Source organism: Scyliorhinus canicula, chromosome 2 (assembly GCF_902713615.1).
Source record: "Scyliorhinus canicula chromosome 2, sScyCan1.1, whole genome shotgun sequence".
NCBI classification, from domain to species: domain Eukaryota; kingdom Metazoa; phylum Chordata; class Chondrichthyes; order Carcharhiniformes; family Scyliorhinidae; genus Scyliorhinus; species Scyliorhinus canicula.
Genome location: NC_052147.1, coordinates 14,600,643 through 14,626,359, shown reverse-complemented (window position 1 = coordinate 14,626,359; position 25,717 = coordinate 14,600,643). Strand labels below are relative to the sequence as shown.

Genomic DNA, 25,717 nt, shown 5'->3' with positions numbered 1-25,717 from the left:
TAGGGGTCCAGGATTAGGCACGGCTCCGAAGGTAGAGTTATACGAGCCTGGCGAAGAGAGTTAAGGGGGACTTAGAAAGGTGGGATAGTCTCCATTATATTTGGCTGGCTGGGTCCCATTGGTTAATAATAATAATCTTTATTGTCACAAGTAGGCTTACATTGTAATGAAGTTACTGTGAAAAGCCCCTAGTTGCCACACTCTCACACCTGTTTGGGTACACAGAGGGAGAATTCAGAATGTCCAAGTGACCTAACAGCGTGTCTTTCGGGGCTGTGGGAGGAAACCTACGCAGACACGGGGAGAATGTGCAGACTCCGCACAGACAGTGACCCAGCCTGGGACCCTGGGGCTGTGAAGCCACAGTGCTAACCACTGTGCTACCATGCTGCCCCAAGATGAACATCTTGCCTTGATGTTAGTTTTTAAGTTTGTGTGTCTTGTTGTTCCTGCCCAAGTCTTTTTTCCCCCCGGAGGATTGAGTGGCTTATTTCCGGCAGAGAGAGAGAGAGCGAGAGTCTTGTTGCCGGCTCTGGCGCAGATCTGGTTAGGCATTGGGCTGGAGGCTAGTAACATCGTTGAGTGCTTCGGCATTGCTAGGGGATTTATTGAATGTTTTTGTACCTCGAGAAATTCAAATACACCGTGAGGGAGTCGACTGAAGGGTTCTACTAAATATGGCGGCAGTTTATATTGTATTTCAGAGAGTTTTCACTGTTGGCTGTTGGGCTGGGAAGGTTAAGTGGGGGTTCTTGTTTCTTGGATTGAAGGATTGTTTTGGGGGTTTACGTTTGGTTAAGAGCTGTTTGTATTTTTTGTAATTTTGTACAAAATGTTAAAACTGTAATAAAAACATTTTTTAAACAACATTATCAACTTTAAATAAAATAATATTGTTACATGCTAATTAGATTGGAAGTTGCTGATAACCGGAAAGGAAATTGAAACCACAAATTTTTAAAAAATAAATATTTTTAATTAAAGTTTACATTTTTACACTGTATAAAAGATGAATGAAAATTTACAATTTACATGCGGTTCCTTTTTAGCATCCCCTCTCCACCTCCCTCCCCTTTTCTACTGTCTCTGGGCCCTATCCAAGGCCCTTCCCTTTGCTTTCATTGCTTAGTGATGGGCCTCTGGCCCCATGTTGGTCTCTCCCAGGGTTCCCTCCTGGCGTTTCCTTGGGTCTCTCCCTCCTTCCTGTCTACTTTGTGTGGCCCTAGTGGTTCCCAAGTGTCCTCTGCCCCTCTTCCCCCGTTCTATCCGTTGTCAGCTTCAAACAGGCTGTTGAATTGCTCCCACGCTTTGTGGAAGCCATCGTGCGACCCCTGGATGGTGCGTTTGCTTTCCTCCAGGTATGGAAATTCCGATAGGTCTGCCAGCCAGTCTGTAGCGGTGGGTGGTGTTGATCACAAGCCGAGCAGGATTCTCCAGCGGGCGACTAGTGAAGCAAATGCAAGGGCTTCGGCCCTCTTCCCCATATGAAGTTCTGGCTGGTCTGATACCCCGACGACTGCCGCTCAGGCATGGCTCCACCCTCACAACCACAACCTTGGACATCGCCTCAAAGAACCCGACAAGTCTGGGGCCTGCCCAGAACACGTGGGCGTGGTTGGCCGGCCCACCACCTGCGGGAGAGCCACCTGATGCGCGACTGCTCAGCACATCCCCGTCATTGAAATAATCACAATTAACAGTTGTATCTACTAGAGTTGCCACACCACTCATTAGCCTCAGTACCTCCTACAATGCCTTGGCATTCAGCTTTTAGAACAATATCTACAGCACTAGTTCACCCAGTGAGTAGCTTCGTCGTACAGTCCAGATTGGCCCCAGATTGAATCCCCCATTTATACTGAATTTGCTCATTTCAGTGGAATGTGCAGTTGCCTGTTGTACGATTGGGCCAGGAAGGGAACAATTAAAAAACAAAACAGGTATTGGTTATTGGTCTCTATCCTGATCACCTTCCAGTGATATCTGCTTAAAAGCACTTGCAACAAGCCATGAGACAACAGGATCAGACTTGGTTGGGGTGTTCTTCATAATAAAAAGGATCTGCCATGGCCCACTGGTTTAATTCGGACTGGCCACTTGGAAGGTATTGCAGGCTATTGGGGTAGAAGTGTGCACCTATTCAAAAATAACCCAAATTATAAATAATACGTTTCCTTGAAATAAAACTGTGACTAACTATACAGTTTGCTGAAGGCAATCTGAAGGGCAAAAAATAAAGATTTGGTTCCCAGCAAAACTCGTTTAATGCATTGGAGTGCTGTGATTACACAGTGTTTCGCCAATTAATTACAATAACTACTGAGCAGAAGTTTTCAGAAAGGAGCAGCGTGGGAGGGAGAGACATTGAATTTTCATTTGAGAATGATTATTTTAAGCTTACATTCAATGGCAGGATATAGCAGACAGTTTTAGTTTGTGCTTTCCCTTTAAGTACAAGAGAAAGTAGGACATCAAATGACACTTGTTTAAAACCAACATCAAATTCCACCACCTGTTGCCTCGGACCACTCAGCCTCTTCACAGCATACTGTGATTCTAGGAGCTTGTAAAGCAAGTGAATCTTAGTCACAATATACATAAATGATCTGGAAGAACTATATGGCGCTCGACGCATTGATCGACAGTTCCACCGCGCCACAGCAAAAAACCGCACCGACCTCCTCAGAAGACAAACACGGGACACCACTGACAGAGTACCCTTCGTCGTCCAGTACTTTCCTGGGGCGGAGAAACTACGACATCTTCTTCGCAGCCTCCAACACATCATCAGCGAGGATGGACATCTTGCCACGGTCATCCCCACACCCCCACTACTGGCCTTCAAACAACCGCGCAACCTCAAACAAACCATTGTTTGCAGCAAATTACCCAGCCTTCAGAACAGCAACCACAACACCACAAAACCCTGCCAGGGTAATCTCTGCAAGACATGCCAGATCATCGACATGGACACCACCATTACACGTGGAAACACCACCCACCAGGTACGCGGCGCATACTCGTGCGACTCGACCAATGTAGTCTACCTCATACGCTGCAGGAAAGGATGTCCCGAAGCGTGGTACATTGGCGAGACCATGCAGACACTGCGACAACGAATAAACGGGCATCGTGCGACTATCAACAGGCAGGACTGTTCCCTTCCAGTTGGGGAACACTTCAGCAGTCAAGGACATTCAGCCTCTGATCTCCGGGTCAGCATTCTACAAGGAGGCCTTCAGGAGACGCGACAACGCAAAATTGCTGAGCAAAAACTTATAGCTAAGTTCAGCACGCATGAATGCGGACTCAACCGGGATCTGGGATTCATGTCGCATTACATTCGGCCCCCACCAACAAGCCTGGACTTGCAGAGGCCTACCGACTGAACTGGCTTGGGACAATTCACACCTCTTTAACCTGGAGTTACCTCTCTCTCTGCATCTTTGATGATTTGATTGCCTGCAGGTGCTCGCATTCCGGGGCATCTCTGACTGTGTCTATATAAACATTTCTGGAACAAGCCTTTCCATTCACCTGAAGAAGGAGCCGTGCTCCGAAAGCTCGTGTTTGAAACAAACCTGTTGGACTTTAACCTGGTGTTGTAAGACTTCTTACTGATCTGGAAGAAGGAACTGAAGGCACTGTTGCTAAGTTTGAAAAATGAAATGAAAATTGCTTATTGTCACAAGTAGGCTTCAAATGAGGTTACTGTGAAAAGCCCCTAGTCGCCACATTCCGGCACCTGTTCGGGGTTTGTAGATGATACAAAGATCTGTAGAGGGACAGATAATATTGGGGAAGCAAGAGGGCTGCAGAAGGATTTGGACAAGCTAGGAGAGTGGGCAAAGAAGTGGCAAATGAAATACAATGTGTAAAAGTGTGAGGTTGTGTACTTTGGAAGGAGGAATTTAGGCATAGACTGGGGAATGGGGAATTCCCTAAATGGGGAAATGCTTAGGAAATCAGAAGCACAAAGAGACTTGGGACTCCTTGTTCACGAATCTCTTAAGGTTAATGTGCAGGTTCAGTCAGCAGTTAAGAAGGCAAATGCAATGTTAGCATTCATGTCAAGAGGGCTAGAATATAAGACCAGGGATGTACTTCAGAGGCTGTATAAGGTTCTGGTCAGACCCCATTTGGAGTATTGTGAGCAGTTTTGGGCCCCGTACCCAAGGAAGGATGTGCTGGCCTTGGAACGGGTCCAGAGGAGGTTCACAAGAATGATCCCTGGAATGAAGAACTTGTCGTATGAGGAATGGTTGAGGACTCTGGGTCTGTATTCGGAATTTAGAAGCATGAGGGGGGGGGGGGGATCTTATTGAAACTTAACAGGATACTGCGAGGCCTAGATATAGTGGACGTGGAAGGTATGTTTCCACTTCTAGGAAAAACTAGAGGACACCATCTCAGACTAAAGGAACGATCCTTTAAAACTGAGATGAGGAGGAATTTATTCAGCCAGAGGGTGGTGAATCTATGGAACTCTTTACCGCAGAAGGCTGTGGAGACCAAATCACCGAGTGTCTTTATGGCAGAGATAGATAGGTTCTTTATTAATAAGGGGATCAGGAGTTATTGGGAGAAGGCAGGAGAATGGGGATGAGAAAATACCAGCCATGATTGAATGGCAGAGCAGACGCGATGGGCCGAGTGACCTAATTTTGCTCTTATGTCTTATAGTTGCCGGAAGTTTCTACTGCTCTCCATTGTAATCCTGAGCATGCTAGATTCTACATCAAAATAGTGGTAGAGATAAAAAGGTGATCTCTGCACTGGTTTGGTCGTCAGCGTATTCACACATTTCACAGAAATTACCCTGGCAAGTGTAACCGAAAGTCACAGGTCATTACTTCTGTTGTAAAGAGCAATTTGGGCATCAACGCCAAAGGTCAAGTTATCGACACTTTCTGATAACCTGCAAAACGTGGGGATGACATTCAGTCTGTAACATGGGTACATTTGAATGAGTAAAACCGGATTATAGAACAATTTGTAATAATCAACCTGTAACAGAAAATGGCTTGGAGTCATAAATTGTGCATATCAGTTCTGTTTACTTGCTGTGAAGTTATTTCCTACATTTAGTTAGCTTGTCAATCTGATATTTGCATCTGCATTAATTACCCTCTACATACAGTTCATGAATTTCCTTCAAGAAGTTGGATCACATCAGATATCCGTTTACTATTTTCTATTAGAGTACATTTTGTATATTCAATCTCTTCACGCGCAGCAAAATCTCTCCCCCCCCCCCCCAATCCAGGGGTGGTGGGGTGTGTGTGTGTGTGTGGAGAATGTAGCAGTGGCGGGAGAGGGGAAGTCAGTAAGTGCTCCACTCAACAGCGTGAGGTAGGAATAAGCATGGCCAACACACTTGCTGGAATACCCACAAGGTTCCATTCGAACAATTTAATAGCACATGATCAAGACTGTGATAAAAAAATGTTAACACGTATCACACAGTCATTAGGGTGGCACAGTGGTTAGCACTGTTGCCTCACGGCACTGACGAACAGGTTCGATCCCAGCCCTGGGTCAGTGTGTGGAGTTTGCACATCCTCCGCATGCTGCATGCTTGCGTGGATCTTCTCACCCCCACAACCCAAAAGATGTGCAGGGTAGTTGGATTCCCGGCTTGGGTCACTGTCTGTGCGGAGTCTGCACGTTCTCCCCGTGTGCGCGTGCGTTTCCTCCGGGTGCTCCGGTTTCCTCCCACAGTCCAAAGATGTGCAGGTTGGGTGGATTGGCCATGATAAATTACCCTTAGTGTCCAAAATTGCCCTTAGTGTTGGGTGGGGTTGCTGGGTTATGGGGATAGGTGGAGGTGTGGACCTTGGGTAGGGTGCTCTTTCCAAGAGCCGGTGCAGACTCAATGGGCCGAATGGCCTCCTTCTGCACTGTAAATTCTATGAAATACTGTCATCAGGATAAATGCAAGAATGCAAATTTTTAAATGAATACAATTCATACGGCAGGAGAAAAGATCCTGATTGGTCATCAAGTTGACTCTTTGGCCAAGGTAGCCATAAGAGGTGGCAATGGAGAATTATAGGCGCCCAAGTTCCAGGATAATGCAAAAAAAGATGCAAGGTTTGACCACATTCCATTTGTTTGCAGCAACAGATCACTGTGTATAAATGTATAGCCAGTAGTACAAATGGTTGTGATCATTTAAAATATTGCTATTCTTGTGTTTGCCCTGATGAGTGCAAGATGAAAAGCTTTGGCAACATAAGAATAACAATAATAGTAGCTTATTGTTACATGTAGGCTTCAATGAAGTTACTGTGAAAAGCCCCTAGTCGTCACATTCAGTCACCTGTTCGGGGAAGCCGGTACGGGAACATGTCTCGCTTTTCAGCGATATGCACGTTCTCTAAACGTACCAAGCCACTATTACTGAATAGAAGTTTCTCTTTGCCAAAATTAACTTTTATAAAAGATTTCAATGGCTCCAGCCACATACAAATGAAAAAGACAGACTGGAAAAGACCTACTGGTCCATCCAGTCTGGCCCACAGAAGTATAATGCTTTGTGCATCATAATATATACATTCCTTATCCTACCAGGCCACCATGTAATCTCCTGGAGAGGTGATCAAATAGATTAAAAAACCCAGGCCAATTAGTGAAAAATAAAATCTGAAAAATTCCTTCTGACCTCTAAAGCTAGTTCTGGAGACCACTCAGTAACTGATTAATGTTATATAGTCCTACCTTTTACACAAGGTGATCTCTGCCCCAGGCAGAAACTAGGATCAGCTTTTGCTGATTCTGGCCTTGCATAATTGAAAATTGTGACCCTTTGGTCTTCCCATCACGTTGACACAAACTTCCTACACAAACACAATCTATTCCCTTTAGCTTATAAACCTCAAATCAAATCACCCCTAAGTCTACGCCTCTCTCTCGAGCCCCAGTCTTTTGAGCTTATCTTACTAAGATGCTTTAAACTGAGCATTAATCATGTGACCCTGCACTGCGCCCTTTCCAAAGCCTCAATTATCACCCACCATGTAATAATGATTGCCATTGCAATTCTGATACCATAAACTTATCTGGTTTTTCCTGATTAAGGGGAAATGTAAATGCAAGTTCTGCCAGGTGAGCTTGTATTCACAACCAACCTAATCGTGCTGCAGTATATTTGAAGTTCCATAACAAACTCATGCCTACATCTTATGATTCAAATTAAAACTTACCCTGTATTTGATATTTTTGCAACTTGGGTATCTATAAAAAGATCATAGCAGTGGCACTTCTCTTAATTTTATTTTATAACTTCACACTTGGAACCAACCACATGACAGCTTTAAAGGAAATTCACCCATAGTTTGAAGTCAAACTGGTATTATTTATCCAGCTCTTAGTTTCTGCAATTTATCAACTTTTTTCTAATCCTCTGCGCTGACTCATGCACTTTGAGACTGACACAGGTCCAAAGACAAAACCATCCCTGCTAGAGTAACACAGACCCATATTGAGTGGTTTCCCTGACATTTCTACTGAACTACAGATAAATGTAGAAGTGGAACATCTTTGGGCCAGGGACAGACAGCGGCTGCAGATTTACATGCGCCACGCATAAAATAAAACCCTGGGGAGGAGGAGAACCAATACAGACTAAAGTTAGCCCAGTGAAAATGATACTAGATTAAGAATTTTAGCAGCTTGGTTAGTTTACGCGAGAGCAATTACAGCTAAATTTAAATTAGAGGCCAACAATATCAAAGGAAACCCCTCTGCCAACCCACATTAGTAGTTTGTTTTAAAGATGAAAAGCTCCAGCCACATTAAAGTTATAGCATGAAAATTAAACTAAGCTTCACCCAGAAAAGCATAGCAGAAGTATCCAACTTCCTAGAGTTCTCCACAGTCCAACTCTGACTTGCATTAAAGCAGGAAGTTCAAAATTAGCAGTAAAGATTGTGGTTCAACGTTTTCTACAGTGGATGGGTATATTCAGATTTTAAAATCTGATATGTCCTGTTAATAGCAAACTCAATATCCTGGGACAAACACTGCAACTCTCATGCTAGTCAACTCTGCCCCATTGACACTTTTATCCCTGGTCGATTTGTTTAAATTTTGGAAGTTTGAAAAGGGGCTTTTTCTTTTAAAAACTGCTGATCGGTGGGTAAATCTTGAATTAGACAGCCAAGATGAGTTAGCATCAGCAGCAAATTAATGCTTTATGTGGTTGGTGGCTCAATCATATGATTCTATGCAGCCCACGAGGACAGAAGTGTAGACACCAGCAATCCACAGTACAGCTCCTAGCAGTGTTGGATGTATCACCAGGTCAGGCTAATCGATAGCTCATATTCTAAGCGCACGTTATTCCAAAAAAGAACAGTCCTACTGACAGTCAGATAACTGTAAAGTATAATCCTAAGAGTCCACAATTTTGCGCTATAAACACTCTGGCTACATGAATACAGAATCATGAAAATTTCAGTAGTGAAGGAAGCCACTCCGCACTCAACCCAACACGAATGGGACAGCTCACCAAATCTGAGAGAAAGCTTCCACGGTATCAATGTCACTGGCATTATTTAGTAAATAGTCTCAGTGAGAACGCACATTGAGGACATCGAACGGGAGACAGCATCTGTCCCAGTTGAATTCCTCGACGCCAATGCTCTTGGAAATTGGATAACGAATCATTGTGAATTCCTGGTTTCACAATGTCTGATCTGGCAGCATTCAGTACATTTGGTTTCAAAGGTCTTTTTGGAACTTGCGTTTTGTGGATTCTAGAAATACACAGCTAGTAATTAAAATCTTTGGCATTTCTTCTTTGTTTCTTAAATGCAAACGTTGAAGAAATACAAAAAATGCTGGTCACACTGCATTTTCAATGTGGAAAGCACAAATGTAAACAGCACAATGCACAAGTTATAGAATGATACAGTATAGATTGCGGCCTAGGGCAGCACGGTGGCCTAGTGGTTAGCACAGCTGCCTCACGGCGCTGAGGTCCCAGGTTCGATCCCGGCTCTGGGTCACTGTCCGTGTGGAGTTTGCACATTCTCCCCGTGTCTGCGTGGGTTTCGCCCCCACAACCCAAAGATGTGCAGAGTAGGTGGATTGGCCACGCTAAATTGCCCCTTAATTGGAAAAAATAATTGGGTACTCTAAATTTATTAAAAAAAAGGAAAAGAAAAGATTGCGGCCTCAATGGCATTTTGAAAAATGTATCTAATTAGTCTACCCTCTCAACTGTAAATGACAAGACGTAGAGGCAAAAACAAACTTCTGCATTTGATCCAATCCCTACCTGAACATGGGACCCCATTGATGAACACTGCAGTTTGGGAATTAGATCAATTTTGGATACCAGGACAGGAAAAGGCAGACAAGACCATTTACTTTTGGAATTCTTGGCTTCTTAAAAAAACATTAGATAGATTACAGAAAAAGGAGACCGACTAATGGAAATAGGAGAAAAGCAAATAAGGGAAGCTTGAATGATAATTTGTTTTACTTTTCTTTTAAAATGAGCACTAGTTGATTTCCTGATTACATTTGTAGGTTTTACTCGTTTCTTTGTGCACGGATCATTCCCTTCAGTGATCACTTGCTCTCCACAAATGTATGACTCTAGAAACAAAAGCCTAAGAAGTGATCCCAGGGATTAAACAGAAATGCGCAAACCTCTATTTACCTTACCGGATGAGCCACCAGCTTGCTTCCAATGATCTAGACATCAGAAGATGGTCGAATGAAAGGCGTCCGCTTAGTGGTTTAGGCTACATATTATACAGGTCACACCTCTGTTACTAGAACATCTGCAAGTGATTTACGAAGGTGGCAGGTGTCGACACTGACAACTGGGGGGGCCGTGACTTCTGGAGGCTGACTGTTAGCAAGAGCATTCGAAGAGGAGACCAGAAACGAAAAACTCAGCTGTCTGAGAAGATGGCCCAGGAAAACCAAAAGGCTAGCAAATTGCAAATAGGCCCATTGTCTTCCTCTCCACTAAATGGGGAAGCAATTGCCAAGGCAGAGTGGGGCACCTGAACCACGTCAATAGACAACAATGGTGCAAACCATTACCTCAGCAGCCACCCACTTGTTAAAAAAAACACGAGCAATACTAGACCTAGGTCGGGGGGGGGGGCGCGGCGGCAAAAATCCTTTTATTAATTCGCTGCAACCACATTTAATCATGCATTGGAACAAAGTAAACCTTGGTGAAATCAATACAAACATTTCTACAATTTATACATTAAAGCCATTGTGTCTCATCTTAGCCAGTTGTCTTCAGGAGTGGGTAATAGGTCATTTCTTTGTGCAAAATTGGCTTTCAAGTCCAAAAATACCAGAGAAAAAAACCGACAGAACAAAATACACCATGAACAACATATTTCATTTATCATCTTGCAGGGCCTCGCTAAAGTTGGACTGTACTCAGTGTATGAGAGGGGAGCCCTTGCTTATTCTCACCCTGCTTCAAAGCTTTTCACAGAGTGAGCTCATTCCATTCTGCCATCTCCGAATGGGATGCAAAATTGAAATCCTGACTGCCTAAAAAAAGTCTTAAAGGAATCCTATAGAAAATTGGTTACTACACAACAAAAAAAAAAAGCAATTCACTTCACATCAAAAAAACTCTGGAATGTGGCATGGTGTTCCTTTTAATTTCAAGTTACTCTTGCAATTCTCGCTCTCCACTGTTGCAGTGACTGGCTTTGCTGTATGGTTGCACTTCAAGCCCAGTGGTTATTCTAAGTTTATTTAACCAGGCAGTGCATATGCATTGCGATCAGCGGTGCTATGCCTTCAAGGATGCAAGTCTCACATGTGGACAACTAGCAGGTTAGAGCACACGGGCAAGTTTATGGAAAAGGATAGGAGTACGGCCAGAGGTTTTTGGAACCAAGTTTGTAAATCTATATGGAACCTCATTAGGCAAAGAAGATGAGAGAAGGAAAACCTTCAGCGGGTCTTTTAGAACAGTACAGCACAGAACAGGCCCTTCGGCCCTCGATGTTGTGCCGAGCCATGATCACCCTACTCAAACCCACGTATCCACCCTATACCCGTAACCCAACAACACCCCCCCCCCCCCCCCCCCCACCCCCCCCTTAACCTTACTTTTCTTTTAGGACACTACGGGCAATTTAGCATGGCCAATCCACCTAACCCGCACATCTTTGGACTGTGGGAGGAAACCGGAGCACCCGGAGGAAACCCACACACACACGGGGAGGACGTGCAGACTCCGCACAGACAGTGACCCAGCCGGGAATCGAACCTGGGACCCTGGAGCTGTGAAGCATTTATGCTAACCACTATGCTACTGTGCTGCCCTATCGTGGAGAATTTATTTTTGCTGGAATCCAATGATGTAAAAATCACGTGTGGACTTTTAGTTCTTTTGATGGAGACATTGCATTTCCTGTAGCCCCTTAAAAGGTTAGGATTAAAATATATACAACAAATTTATCTGTTTATGCTTATTGTAAATTTGATTAGAGCTCTGTGCAATTGCCAACATTTAGGAAATTGCTGTTAAGAATTCAGGTAGACTTCTAAAATGACCAAATTTCTTAACGGTAATCTTTTGGTTGGGTGGTTGGTAGTGATAGTGGCTGTTTTGGGGGGGGGGGGGGGGGGGGGGGGAAGAGAAGAAAAAGAGAGAGAAAAAGAGAGAGAGAGGAGAGACCGATGAGAAAAGAGAACTAAATTACTCTATTCTTCTGCCAACAACTGACAGCCTTTATAAAACCATAGAGAGAACATGAATGCATATACAGTAAAAGGGTCTTTGTTAAACCCGGGGGCATACAAGTCAAAGCAATTTAAAGCCTGGGACCATTAATCATGATTGTAGTTCGGAGTTTCAGCCAAGTGCTTTGATATCTTTTATGTCACTATGCAATTGCATTGCCCAAGATCTTACACCCTCATGGTTCTGGCGCCAGAACTTGTATTAGGCTAGTATCGTTTTCAACTTCCCACGCATTGTTTGCAGGTAAAGTTACAGCCCTTGAGTGCAGTCGACAGGCTTAGAGAGGTCAGTTCTTGTTGATTTTTTTCTCTCTAGACATGAGCAGATGCACCCTAACTGCAGCAGCAGGGTAGCATGGTGGTTAGCATAAATGCTTCACAGCTCCAGGGTCCCAGGTTCGATTCCCGGCTGGGTCACTGTCTGTGTGGAGTCTGCACAGTCCCCCTGTGTGCGTGGGTTTCCTCCGGGTGCTCCGGTTTCCTCCCACAGTCCAAAGATGTGCGGGTTAGGTGGATTGGCCATGCTAAATTGCCCGTAGTGTCCTAATAAAAGTAAGGTTAAGGGGGGGGGGGGTTGTTGGGTTACGGGTATAGGGTGGATACGTGGGTTTGAGTAGGGTGATCATGGCTCGGCATTGTTCTGTGCTGTACTGTTCTATGTTCTATAAAGTCCTCTGCTACATGCCACCTAGAGACACCAATAAGACAGGATTTAAAAAAAACACATTTGCCAGGTTGGATTACATGCAGCAAAACAAGAGGGTCCACCTGCAAAAAGCAGAACACCACACATGAAACTCAAGGCGAGTTGCATCCTTCGGTCATGGTTTTTTAAACATGCATTTAGCATTTATGGAGACAGTTTGAATTGTTTTATTGTTGTTGCTATTAGCAGAGTGAGGGGTAAGTATTGGAAATTTAATCTCAAACTTTTGAGGTGTGCAACATCAAGAAACCTGCATTTTGGGAGCTAATCGGGGAAATGAGCACTGCATACAACTCTTTCCCCCCCCCCCAAAAAAAATTGGTCATAGTAAAACAGAGTGGAGTTATGATTTTAAACGGATTACAGAATTTTCAGCAGCACTTGCACCAGCTTGGCTCAGTTGCAAGCACTCTCACCCATATCAGAGGTTTACGAACTCAGGACTCGCCCCCAGTTTGCAACTCCATGATCAAGGCAGAAATTGGAATGCTACATCGTCAGAGAATGTCAGTCAGATGAGATATTAGACAGCACCGTGTCTGCTTAGCTGTATGAAAACATCACTTTACAATATTTAAATAATGATGTTCCCCTGGCCAACATTCCTCCCTCAGCCAACATCCCCACAAACAAATGACCAAGTAGTTCATTTATCTGCTGTGTGTGGAGCCTTGTGGACATCCAATGACTGCAGCCACCTATAATTCCAAATTATGGAATTAAAGGAGAGCCACACTTTAATTCTGTGGTGGTCATTAGAATGAAAAGCAGTCGAGTTGGAGTGTAAAATGCAAATGTCAGTTCACAGTAATCAAAAATCACACGATATCAAAACAGGCTAATGCCACTTTCAGGGTTTTTAATTCCGAAACGTTGTAACAGGGCATTCTATATGCAAATATCTCTTCTTGACTCAATTTCTTAGTTAGGTACAACAGCACTAGACTCTCAAAATGGTTATACTTTGAGTCCAAGATTGGGATTCAAGTTCAACTCCAGGAGAAGTAATGACAGACTGAAGGAGCTTAATGCACGACACAAATACCGCCTAACAGTGATCGAGTCTGTGACAATTGCTACACTTTGTGCTATAGAAACACAGGAACACAAGTAGGCCCGTCCACCCCTCAAACCCATTCCACCAAATAAATCAGGTGCATATCTGCAGTTCTGCTTTTGTCCCACATCCCTCCGAACCTTGCATCCATATCGTGACACTTTTCAAGAGAACAGCAGAGGAGTTCTTCTGGTGTCCTAGCCAAAATTTACCCCTCAATCAGCATCACAAAAACTCATTATCTGGTCATTGCTGTTTTGAGAGCTTGTCACAAAAATCGGATTCTTCGCCACTATTTTTATTGGAAAGTACATATTAGACTCTGGCTTCATTCCCGAGTACTCCCTATACTCCTGTGAAAACATTGACTATCTGAACTTTATGTTTGCATATATTGGTTGAAAACTTGAGGCATAAGGTTAAAGGAGAGTTACACTTTAATTCTGTGGTAGCCATTAGAATGTAAAGCAGTTGAGTTGGAGTGTAAAATGCAAATATCAGTTCACAGTAATCAAAAATCACACGATATCAAAACAAAGTAATGCCACTTTCAGGGTTTTTAAATGCAGGGGATATGCACATCCAAAGATGAGATATGCTCCTGCACTGCAATATATAGCACAACAGAACTTGTGCATAAATATCATAGCTGTCCCGAGTTAATCCCCAGAAAAGGTCATTCTAAGATTAAGTTCAGAAGTCAGAAACCTTGGCCAGAATTCTCTGGTTGTTCGCTGGCAGCCGATTCTATGTTGCAGACGGCAGCTCACCTCTGCCCATGGGTTTCCTGGCCGCATGAGGAGTCTTCAATAGGAAATCCCATTGCCAGCGGTGGGAATAGAGAGTCCTGCCAGCTGGGAACAGCGCGCCACCTCCTACTGCTGAGAAACATGCGGCTGGGGGACCGGAGAACCCAGCCCCTTGTCTCTTTGGAATGGAAGGATAAATTTAATGGCTGGGGCAGGGTGAGCTGCTTCTCAAGGGAAAAAGAGATCATTTGGCTTTTTCTTGCTTGTGGGAGGACGGTGGAATGGAAGTAAGCAGAACAAGGCAGCAGGAGTTAAAAGACATGTCAAGTTTACGACCACATAAAGCAGCGACATGCAGTGAAATAGTTGCAGTAAAATTTAAATACAGGTTAATTTCCAACAGCTGAAATGTGCAAGTAATTTTCTGAAAATCCCAACATTAATTGTTGCGATCGAGCATCACTCTTTTTCAGTACAGTTTACAATGCACACAACCTGGTAACTGAAGTTCAGGCCTCCCAAATTGAAAATAATCTTTTTGGGCTGAAACTGGAATAGTAGCAGGGTTGAATGCTGAATTATCGGAAGTGCTGTCATCATGTTCTGCAGTTTTAAGTCAATTTTGAAGACAAGGAAAGAAAAAAAAAATTTAGGACCAATAAAAACCTCTGCAGGTTGATCTTAAAAAAATGTATCCTAGTGCCTTGTGCGAATGGCAGAACCAGGTTTTTCTGCACCCAACACGGTTCAGCTGTTCAGTCATCTCATCACTGATTGTGGTGTGCACAAAGTAGTTGCTGTACTTAGTTAACGATGACTGTACGTCAACGCAAGGTTGTGTAAAACAGTGAGTGGTGGCCAAGAGATTAAAAAAAATAGATGCTAGATAAAATGCAAGCCTAATTAATATTGAAATCAGTGCCCTTGCCCAATATCTAGTCCAAACGTGCCTAACTATTTGTAACATTTTTCTGGGACCTCAACATTCTAAAAATGATAACTTTACATAAAAATGTCAGCCATAACCACCATTTTAAATTCAGTTATCTTCATTGTTTGGATGGGGGATGGGAAGCATCATTCAGGATTAAATTCGGAGGAATACTCAGGTCCTCACCAAAGGAGGAAGAGGCTGCAAGTGCGCATGATCTGTCTTTTCCTGCTTTAGACGCATTATAAGCGCTCAAGATGCTGATGCCTAAGAAGAAGCGTATTGCCATCTATGAGCTCCTTTTCAGGGGGGGACGGGGGACGACACAAACGAGGGCATGCAGTACCTACGTGACTACCTTCACCTTCCTCCAGAAATTGTTCCTGCTACCCTATGTCGCCAGACCCATCCTGAGACAGCCAGGCCAAGACCTAACGGTCTCGGTGAGGACTGTCCAGCTCGTCTTCGAGGTGAAGCTGACAGGGACACTTACAGGTGGACTGCTCCCTTTGGGTCAGACAAGAAGGCTGAAGCTGCTGCTGGTGCAGAATTCCAGTTTAGAGGCAGATTCGGCCGTGGTCGTGGGCAACCTCAATAAATGTGTACAAATTGTTTTGTGAAATAAAGCCAATTGAGAAACATTAAAAAAGGATTACATTCGGACTTTTAGCACATTAAGGTGGTATTTAAATGCAAGATGCTGTTGTAAATTAGGAATTCTATTATTATGTCCCACAATGGCACTGACTCGTGGTTGGCCACTGTTTCATTGATCTCAGACACCCTTGCCTCATCCTAATGCTCATTATCCACTGACATTATTGTGAAGCTATTCCAATGATGACTCGATTCCCACACAAAAGTGATTTCAGTAGGAGTCAAGGGATGACCATCAGCACCGGAAAGCTGCTTCAAATTTCAACACTAGCTTTGAGGTGTAGAGTGCAACTACACAACACCTGATGTCACACTGGCTGAAATTTACTAGCGTGGAAGCAACTGGGTTGAAATGCTATTTTTATGGTCAACCTGGATATGCTTACTCAACAATTTAGCACAGGGCTAAATCGCTGGCTTTGAAAGCAGACCAAGCAGGCCAGCAGCACGGTTCAATTCCGGTAACAGCCTCCCCGAACAGGCGCCGGAATGTGGCGACTAGGGGCTTTTCACAGTAACTTCATTTGAAGCCTACTCATGACAATAAGCGATTTTCATTTCATTTCATTAAACAAGAGTGGGTCAAACCAGTGTAGGTCAAACTTAATTTTACAGAATCAACTTCAGTAAGTCTTATGCATTTAATTTGTGTCCAACTCCCTCATCTATATTTACAGTTTATAAAAGAAAACCTAATGGTTGTGCTTTAAAAGCAACCGCCATGACAATTGGTGAAACTTAATTTCTCCCGTGTTAAAATTACCGAGAAAGCACCAGTGTTGTGAAAAGTTCACTAATGTCTTCAGAATTTACATACCAACTTGGTCTGGCTAGTGTGACTCTAGCTCTACACTAGATAGCTGGCTCAATGCCCCCAAGTCAGGTAGAAATGGGCAGAAAATACTGCCAGGTCATCCACATCCAAGAACAAATTTTCAAAACTGCAGAGATCTATCCTGTGCACAAGTGTTGAAGGACCTATTTGATAAGATGCAATGGGAAATGAGAACTGAATCATTATTGGATTGTGCTTTATCAAGGAAGTTTTAAAAATAACAAATTTACAATATTGGAACATTTTATTTACTGCTCAGATACTGTTGCTGCTTGGGGCTCAAAGCTACCACAGCTGGACTTTATACTTCTCAGGTTTCTGAACTGATACTTTAAATTACTTGGTGCTACCATGTAACGTAATAAATTGGAGGGCTTCATTAATCAGAGTGCTACCATTTATCTCCATCTTAACATGAGTATGACACAAGCATTCTGAACAACATTCTGGTGTGGGTCTCATGCAGTTTAACAGACCACTAAAGCAGTCATATACTAGCACAGTCTAAAACTGGTAACCCGAGCAGACATCAAAGACCTTTTGACCCAGCTCCTAACAAAGATAAATAAATTGAAACAAAGCTGCCCCACACATTGGCCACTTATATTACTTTCTTTTTTCTTAAAGTAGGTGCCGTGATAATAAATATCCTGCATGCTGAACAGGTTTCCACCACGATGGCAAAGCTCTTGGGCCCTTCTGAAACAAACATCATTGCCCTCTACGATCAAAACAGAGCTGATGTGGAACCTGATACGCAAAATGCTCTTGCTACTCGTCTCATGTGATTTTGCCTCAGAAGCAGGTCATTTCGGTATCCGCGGTCAAATTCAATGCGAAAACCTGACTGGGTTCATTTTCATACACTTGTGTTTTAACCTTGGGCTTCTTTAACTTTTGGTCAGTACCAATGGATGGCAGGAAAAAAACATTTTTGATTTGCTTCTTGTATACTGCTATTAATTCATCACACAATTCAACCTCAGTGAGATCTGCAGAAAATAGTTCACCACATTCTAGATCAAACTTGAAAGGACAACCTCAATATACTTCACTAGGTGTTCCAGATCAGGTGCAAACAGAATGAAAATGAATTGCCCATGTTGCATAAATTATAGTGGTAATACCAATTGTGGTTCTTGAAAGTCTTAAGCTAGCAACTAACCACCCCTCTGCAGTCTTCTGTCGAGAGAAGGGTTTACAACAATGACAGCACTTTACGTCCACAGACAAAGGCTCAACTTTAATGGACGCCAATAAATACTAATGACACTGCCTGCCTGTCAAGTTCAACATGGTTACACTTGAACCATTTAATGCTTTTACTTTTGTCCATTAGCAGTTGTCAAAGCCTACTGACCCTCAAATCTCACCCAAAGGAATAAGCCTTAAATGAAGCCCGTGGCTCTTTCCAGACCACTGCATCATTTAGCTCTTGCTGAAGCAAATCATTGAGTGGCACAACGTCAATATCAGGAAAGTGATCAGATTTATCTTAATGCCAGATACACTCACCACCGGAACAAACCTTGGTTCCAGAATCCTTCACAGTAGCTGAGGTATACAAGTATGATTGACAGTCCCAACTATATATACAAAAGGCAGAATAGAAGGAAAGCTTTGTAACATGGGAAGATCAGTGAGGCAATTCAAGTTCTAATGAGAAACTTTGCTTATCAAACAACCCTGGCAAAAGGTGCCCATTTGTTTTTGTTTTTTTAAGTACTCCCATTTCTAAAAGATCACGGTTGTGAAAATGGCCATTCTCCAGTATAAGGAGAATTTGGGATAATTCTTCCATCAGAAAAGGTGAAACAAATGGGACAGCAACAGTCAGTTTCTAAATTAATGGCATTAAAGCCATCTTTCATTATATATCCATAGATATTCAGATGGCAGGAAAATTAAAACCAGCAGCTGTGTGTTCTCTAGTCTATTAAAGATTTAAAAAAGTATTTTATAATGTATTTGCAGCAAGCTTACATAATCAGCTCATTTAATAGAGAAAAGAGTCAGAGAACGTGGGTCATTTTGTACATGCAACCTTCCCGTTTGGTTGCAAACAGCAGTTCAAACATGATCAGAAGAACCTAATTCAACGTTCCACACCCACCCCCCTCCACCCATTAACGAGGGCTCCCGCGACAGCAGTTATTCACCATATAGAACAGTAGGCTTTTATCAATACCTGTCAATCTGATTTTCGTTGACTTTTAACATGATGTGGGAAATGAAGATATGCACTAATGGGTAGGCCTGTAACACAAGGCGTCTGAGCAGAGCCGTGCCACTTGTCATGAGGGGTAACGGAAATAAACTTTCACAGCACAAGAAACACGGGTAACAAACTTAAATGAGACAAATCTGAACCGGATCGTTACATAACTGTGGGGTTATGAAGGGTTCAGATAACGAAAATGAAGAGAGAAACAGTTTCCAACTACTGAAAGGTCAATAAGTAGAGAGAACAGATTTGAGATTCATAGAAGAATCAGAGACAACATTAAGAAAAAGCTGGAGTGGTTAGGATTTGGAATGCACTGCCTGATAGGGTGGTAAATACAGATTCGACAGTAGCCTTTAAAAAAATGAATCAGATAAATATCTGAAGGAGAATAACATTTCTAGGGACATGGGGAAAGAGCAGAAAATTAGACTAACAGGATTATTCTCAGAAAGAGTGCTGCACTATTTTAGGAGATTCAGAATGAACCATCCATGACAGTCTGCTGGCTATCCAACCACACTTCATCCCATAATGAAGCTCAAATTTGAGGGGACAATATGTACTGTTTGGTATTTCAGATCAGGTGGATACACTTTTTTTTCTCTTGAGCGTTGAGACACTGTGTTCTCATTCGCCAAAGGTGGCTGAGGCAGTGTCTTTGAATATTACTGAGTCAGAAGTAGATAGATTCCTGATAAGCAGGGGGGGGGGGGGGGGGGGGGGGGGGTTATTGAAGTAGGCAGGCTGTAGAATTGAGATTAAAATTAGACTAGTCATGATTTTGAGTGGTCGAGCAGGCTGGAGGGGCCGAGTGGCCTACTCCTGATTCCGATGTATGCTTGTATGAAGAAAATGTGACTCATCCACAGTCTTAATGTTTTTGCTGATGCCACCGATATTGTATCGTGTAATGGTCCAACAACAGTCTGTTGTATAGATTCCCTTAATGGTGATCGCAGTTCAGCAGGTCAAACTTAACACCAATGGGAGGCAAAACAATTATCAGACTGCAGATGTTTTTCTTTTTTGAAAAAAGAGGGAAAGGAAAAAACAACTGTCGGACACAAATCTTCCTCATTTCCTGGAAACCGATCTCAAAACTGCAAATTCCTATTTAAAAAAGAAAGGGCGACCCGAAACCTGGGCCGAGTAACCCGCAGTAATTTTCATCAACCAGCTAAGAACGGTTACCCTATTAATCTCTGCGGTTTGAGTGCCGCTCTATTTCCTGTCGAGACCATAAGACCCTTTGCAGATTGACTGATACTCTGTGTGGGCGTCCTTGCCCCTTATAAGCTTGAAAATGGAAGCCGGCCGCTGTAATTATCTGTCGGCAGATGAAAAGAATGCCGAGAAAACTGTTTCAAAAGGATTCGGCCTCTACATCTGGAAGCTTTTTTTTTTAAACCCACCCCCCCTCTTGAAATTTCTGGTAACATATCTGGAGTTACTTAAGGCCAACATGCAAGCGTTCTGGGTGCAAGAATGTGTATTGTAAGACCAGCAGTAAAATTGAATGTCAGAATGATTTACTTCAAAGTTGTAACCCCCACTACCCCACCAGAAATCACAGATCTGTGTAATGAGTGCGTCTTTGAATGTTTGTCAAGTTTTCACAAAAAAAACTGATTAGGATGGGCTCCAGGTCAAATTTGTGCTTCACCCAATTGCACAAAATGCACTGGCTAGGAAACAGGATTAGCAAAATTTGACAAATTTGATGCATACACCTGTTCTTTTCATGATACGCGTTCAGGGATGGCCAATTCGAATTATTCACGATTTTCATAAGTTCAGCAGGTTGAGAATATTGGTTATTTTTGTAGCGAGAAACAAATTTTCATTACCTACTTGTGGCTCCAATACTTGAACTTTTACAGTTACACATCTTCAAATTGGAACAGGCAGCTAAAGATATGTAACCACACACTATCCATAAACTACAAATACAGGACTTAGATTACACAAATATCTCTGCATCACAGAACAGGCTAATGACTTCCAGTCGAGTGGAAAATCATCTGGTACAAGTTAAACAGAGTTCACCTTGAACATAAACAAGATGACCCAGTGAGCATTTGCTGCGATCTATGCTCATAATTGTGAGTAATCTGCTACAGTGATTACAAATTTTTGTTTGGCTTCAAAGTAATATAAAAAACTTCTTTAATACAATAACCATTAATTGCTGTTCGACTTAGTCCTAAGAAAGCATTTTGCATTTCTTTAGACTAATTCCATCTGCCACCTGTCTGCCAGCTCCCAGCTAGATTGTATACATCTTCCTGTAACTCGTTTCAGCTGTCATTTCCTTCTTTCACTAGCTTTCAAACATCTTGGATTTTGATTTGTTTATTGTCACGTGTACAGAGGTACAGTGAAAAATATTTTTCTGCGAGTAGCTTAAACAGATAATTTAGTACATGAAAATAAAATAAAAATGCATAATTGGGCAACACAAAGTACACAATGTAAATACAGACACCGGCATCGGGTGAAGCATATAGGAGTGTCGTATTAATCAGGTCAGTCCATAAGAGGGTCGTTTAGGAGTCTGGTAACAACGGAGAAGTTGTTTTTGAGCCTGGTTGTACGCGTTCTCAGACTTCTGTATCTCCTGCCCGATGGAAGAAGTTGGAAGAGTGAGTAAGCCAGGTGGATGGGGTCTTTGATTATGCTGCCCGCTTTCCCCAGGCAGTGGGAGGTGTAGATGGAGTCCATGGATGGGAGGCAGGTTTGTGTGATGGACTGGGCTGTGTTCAAGACTTTCTGAAGTTTCTTGCGGTCTTGGGCCAAGCAGTTGCCATACCAGGCTGTGATGCAACCCGATAGGATGCTTTCTATGCTGCATCTGCAACCTTAAAGCTTCTGTGTTTGTGACTCCTACCTCCAGGTCACTTATGGAGGATATTAAATGAGAGGGGCCCCACTGAAAAGATTCTCCTAAATGGAGGACAACTTCCCCCAATCCCCCCCACCCTCTGGGTTTTATTGGCCAAGTAATTATGTATCCAATGAAAATATTTCCCGATTCCCATTTTCTTTATCTATGGTGCCAGCCTTTCCAGAAAAACTATTCATGGTCTTACTGAAATTTAAGCACATCACACAATTTACCGTGCTCCTATAAAGCTTCTGTCTGACTCTCAAAAGGAAACCAATATGTTGGATTGGCAAGACCTCTCCTTCACAAATCACATTGGTTGTTCTGTCCAATTTTATATGTACCCATTGGAAGAGGAGCAGGGGTTATTCAGCGTGCTAGACAATATTTATCAACAATAGAATTGCTCAATCTGGTTAGTATCACATTGTTTGGATAATCTTAGTGCGCACAGATCAACTGCCATTTCCCACATTACAACAGTGCCTACACTTCAAAAGTACTTCACTGGCTTTAATATGGGCTGGGACATAGACGTTAATAAATGCACGATATAAAAACAAGCTTTATCCCCCCAATCTGATCTTGAAGGGATTCCACCTTACCCACAACGAACATTTCTGTAACTTTCTGGGTTATTTTTGCTATATTTTCTTTTGAAACTGAAATGATATCTTTCTCTCTGAAGTCTTTAGGCTCTTCTGGAACATTGTGATTTTTGGAAGATTTGTGCCAGAGTTCCTTAAGGATTCTCAAATGCAGGTAAACTGGTTCCTGAGATTTATTCACCATTTGCAGTGGTTTGTTGACCATGCTCATAGATGTGAACACTGTCAGAAACTGTCTCTGCAACACCCTCTCGTTCAGTTTTTAAAACATTGCCCCTCTCATCCCTGATAAAAATGCAAGCATAAAATGTGCCTTTGCAGCATGTGTAGAATAAACTGTCATGCCCTCACCTGACACCATTTTCAGTGGTCTAACTCCATCATCATACTTCACTTGTCATATTTAATTAGAGAACATGCCTTTTGGTATTGATTCAGTTTTAATTCATGTACCCTTTTTTTAAAAATCCAAGTTACTGTGTAGTCATGTTCTACCAGCAGGAGTGCTTTGCAGCTTGGCGCCTTTGCCTTGGTGCACAATGGCTCACAGTTCAGAATCATTTGAGAAGGAATTAAAGTTCCTTCACTCCACCAGCCATATTCAAACCCACCAGGTTCACTGACAATTAAAGTGAAACGTGCCAATTTATGTTGGGTTTTTAGAACCACTCTAACCTGTCATATGTTATCACTGGTACTGCCTCATCCACCTTTGTGTTGTTGATCTGAGCATCCCTGTCACAATCAAATGTAGTAAGTTTCCCAAGCTTGAGCAATTCAACCATCTTCCATTAACTCAATTTCTGCTAAATTAGTATCTACAGGTACCGTAATTGGCCTCTTAATAGTCATCATCCTTATCTTCCCCAGAGTTTCAGATCAAGGCCTTAACCAGGGATGGGTATCTAAAGCACAAGCCAGTTATAGTTTACCTGCTACTATTGATTAATTCTACACAAAAGTGATTGTGTATGTCCTTTTCTTTGCGTATTTTCAAGTTGCTATGATTGATCTTTGGAAAGGTTACTTGAGCTGGTCAAATAGGAAGGAAACCAGGTGGTAAGAGAATAAATTATGGAGTGTTTGTCAAAAGCCAAGTGGTACTTTCTTTTGTAGAACACTGACCTCTGCATCAAGCTGCCAGTATATGCAGATTTGTTGCAGGCCTTCAAAAGGTAAGATAGGTGTGTCAAGAGTGGAAGACTTTGAATGCATCTCAGAGCTGTGACACTGGTCACTGTGGTCTCCTGAAGCTGACTCAATTACTTTTGGTTATTGAAGAGTAATTTCAAAGAAGTCTCTCCTATGTTGGTCCATGGCAGTTTTAGTGTTTTGTAATTTCCAAAATATTTACGTAATTAAGACTGTGGAATGAGTATCTGATGATGTGTCAAATGGGTGCAGGTTGGACTCTTTTGGGATGGACCAATTGGTCTAGAGTCCCTCTAGTTTGTACGTACATTGAACCATTCCAGCTTTTTGTAGTCAGCACATCAATGGTTAATGCTGGCTACACAGCCACTGCGCCAAAGTACTATGGTTTCCATTCATTTCCTGTCCATGTTGTCACTAATGATACAGCAACATGCAGGTACTTAAGGAAAACATCCAGCAGGTTCAACAGGGAACTGTTTGTATTCTCCCAGCCAGTAAAGACTAGGTGATCTAGATATGGTACAAGCAGCCCAATATCAGTGATGGATCAGTGAGTATCTGACAAAGCCAAAGTTGAACATTGCTGCCCCTTAAAAAAAAATGTGTAGAGCAGATCTGTAGGAGGGAAAACCAGTCTGCAAACAGTAAAATAAATGAGTCCACCTACTCACCTGAGTCAACGCAGACAACATCTAATCTGCAACCAGCTGTCCCACAGATCACAATCAGGGTTTTAAAACATTTGAACAGCACAGAAGTAGTGTACATTTTTAGAAACTGTAATCTTCTGTCCACGTCAACTTGGGCTGCAAATTCAACATTTTTTCTCAGCAATGCAAAATACAGGGAAAAAGCTAATTTTGTTGCAGCAGTCGTGATTTCCTTTGTTCTTTTCCTCAGCAAAAATGAATATAAAGTCCAAAGGATGAAACAGTGCTTTTCAGCCTCTACAGTACAGTTAAAGCAGGACAGTATTGAACCATTTCATCAGTGGCAAGGAGAACTGGCCTAGACAGTACGAAATGAAATTAGAAACAAAATACAATGGACAGCGGGGGAAATGAAACAGTTTTATCCTCAGCAACAGGTTTGGATTCTGTGGAAGACGAGAAGCAAAGCTCGAGTGGGTTTTAAACCACCCAAACACCAACATTATAGCTCTGAAATTATGTGCACCCATCACAACATGCAAAAACCTTGCTAAACTATTATAGTAACGCTATACACTTTTGTACCTCAACATATAATTGCGTACATGTGGATCAATTGAACATAGCAACTAAATTTCTAGGAAATTAAATAGGTAATTTCAGCATGTTCCACCATCGTTCAATTAGATCATGGCTGATCAGAAAGTTACCGCCATCTACTTACTTTGGTTCAGGAATATCCTTGGTTAACAAATGAAAATTTCCAATTGCTCTAGTCTTATGGAAGAGTACCAGATTTCCACTATCCTTTCTATGAAGAAATTCTCCCTGCTATCATCTCAAAAAATTACAGTCTACAGTTGATGTGTAAGTTGCAAGTTGTAAGACTTCTTACTGTGCTCACCCCAGTCCAACGCCGGCATCTCCACATCATGACTAGAAAATAAGGTACCTTAGATTGAATGGATGTATTCATTGTGCCAATAAAGTGCACTGGAAACTCTACATTTTCCATATCAAGTACAACAGCTCCAGTATAGTGCCCACTTTAAATTACTCTGTTCAGTCAAAATGGCTAATTCCAAAAATAATAATTTATTTTTGAACAGTGGGTTACTAATTATTTCCATGTTTTCCTTCGTGGCGTGTGAACAAATTCTGGCAAATCACCAACTTGTAAAAACTGAACGATTCAAACAAACAACGGGCTTGGAATTTGGGAGCTTTTGGCCAGGTTGTGTTTCTGGAACAACCTATTAGAAATATTCAATTTCAACATTGCAGAATTACCCACCTTGAAAGGCTCTCATCTTCCACTCTCCATGAATTTGAAAGTGTGTGAAACCCTGCTGCCTTTATCCTAACTCACACCTCTCCAATCTTTGGATCCACTCCCCTGCTCCAGTGACACCACAATTTAAAGATGTTAATCCTCATTTCCAAATCCCCCGAATCGCCTTGCTGTAACCGTCTTCACTTCTACAACCGTCCGAGATCGCTGCACGTCATTCATTCCGGC

At 42.4% G+C, this 25,717-nt stretch overlaps 1 protein-coding gene and 1 pseudogene across 1 annotated transcript in view; one reads left to right on the top strand and one right to left on the bottom strand.

Annotated features, from left to right (window-relative positions):
- Positions 1–25,717, bottom strand: part of sptlc2a (serine palmitoyltransferase, long chain base subunit 2a) — a 135,641-nt gene that overhangs the window by 18,060 nt on the left and 91,864 nt on the right. The gene's annotated exons all lie outside the window — the stretch shown is intronic.
- LOC119950924 lies at positions 15,440–15,780 on the top strand (annotated as a pseudogene).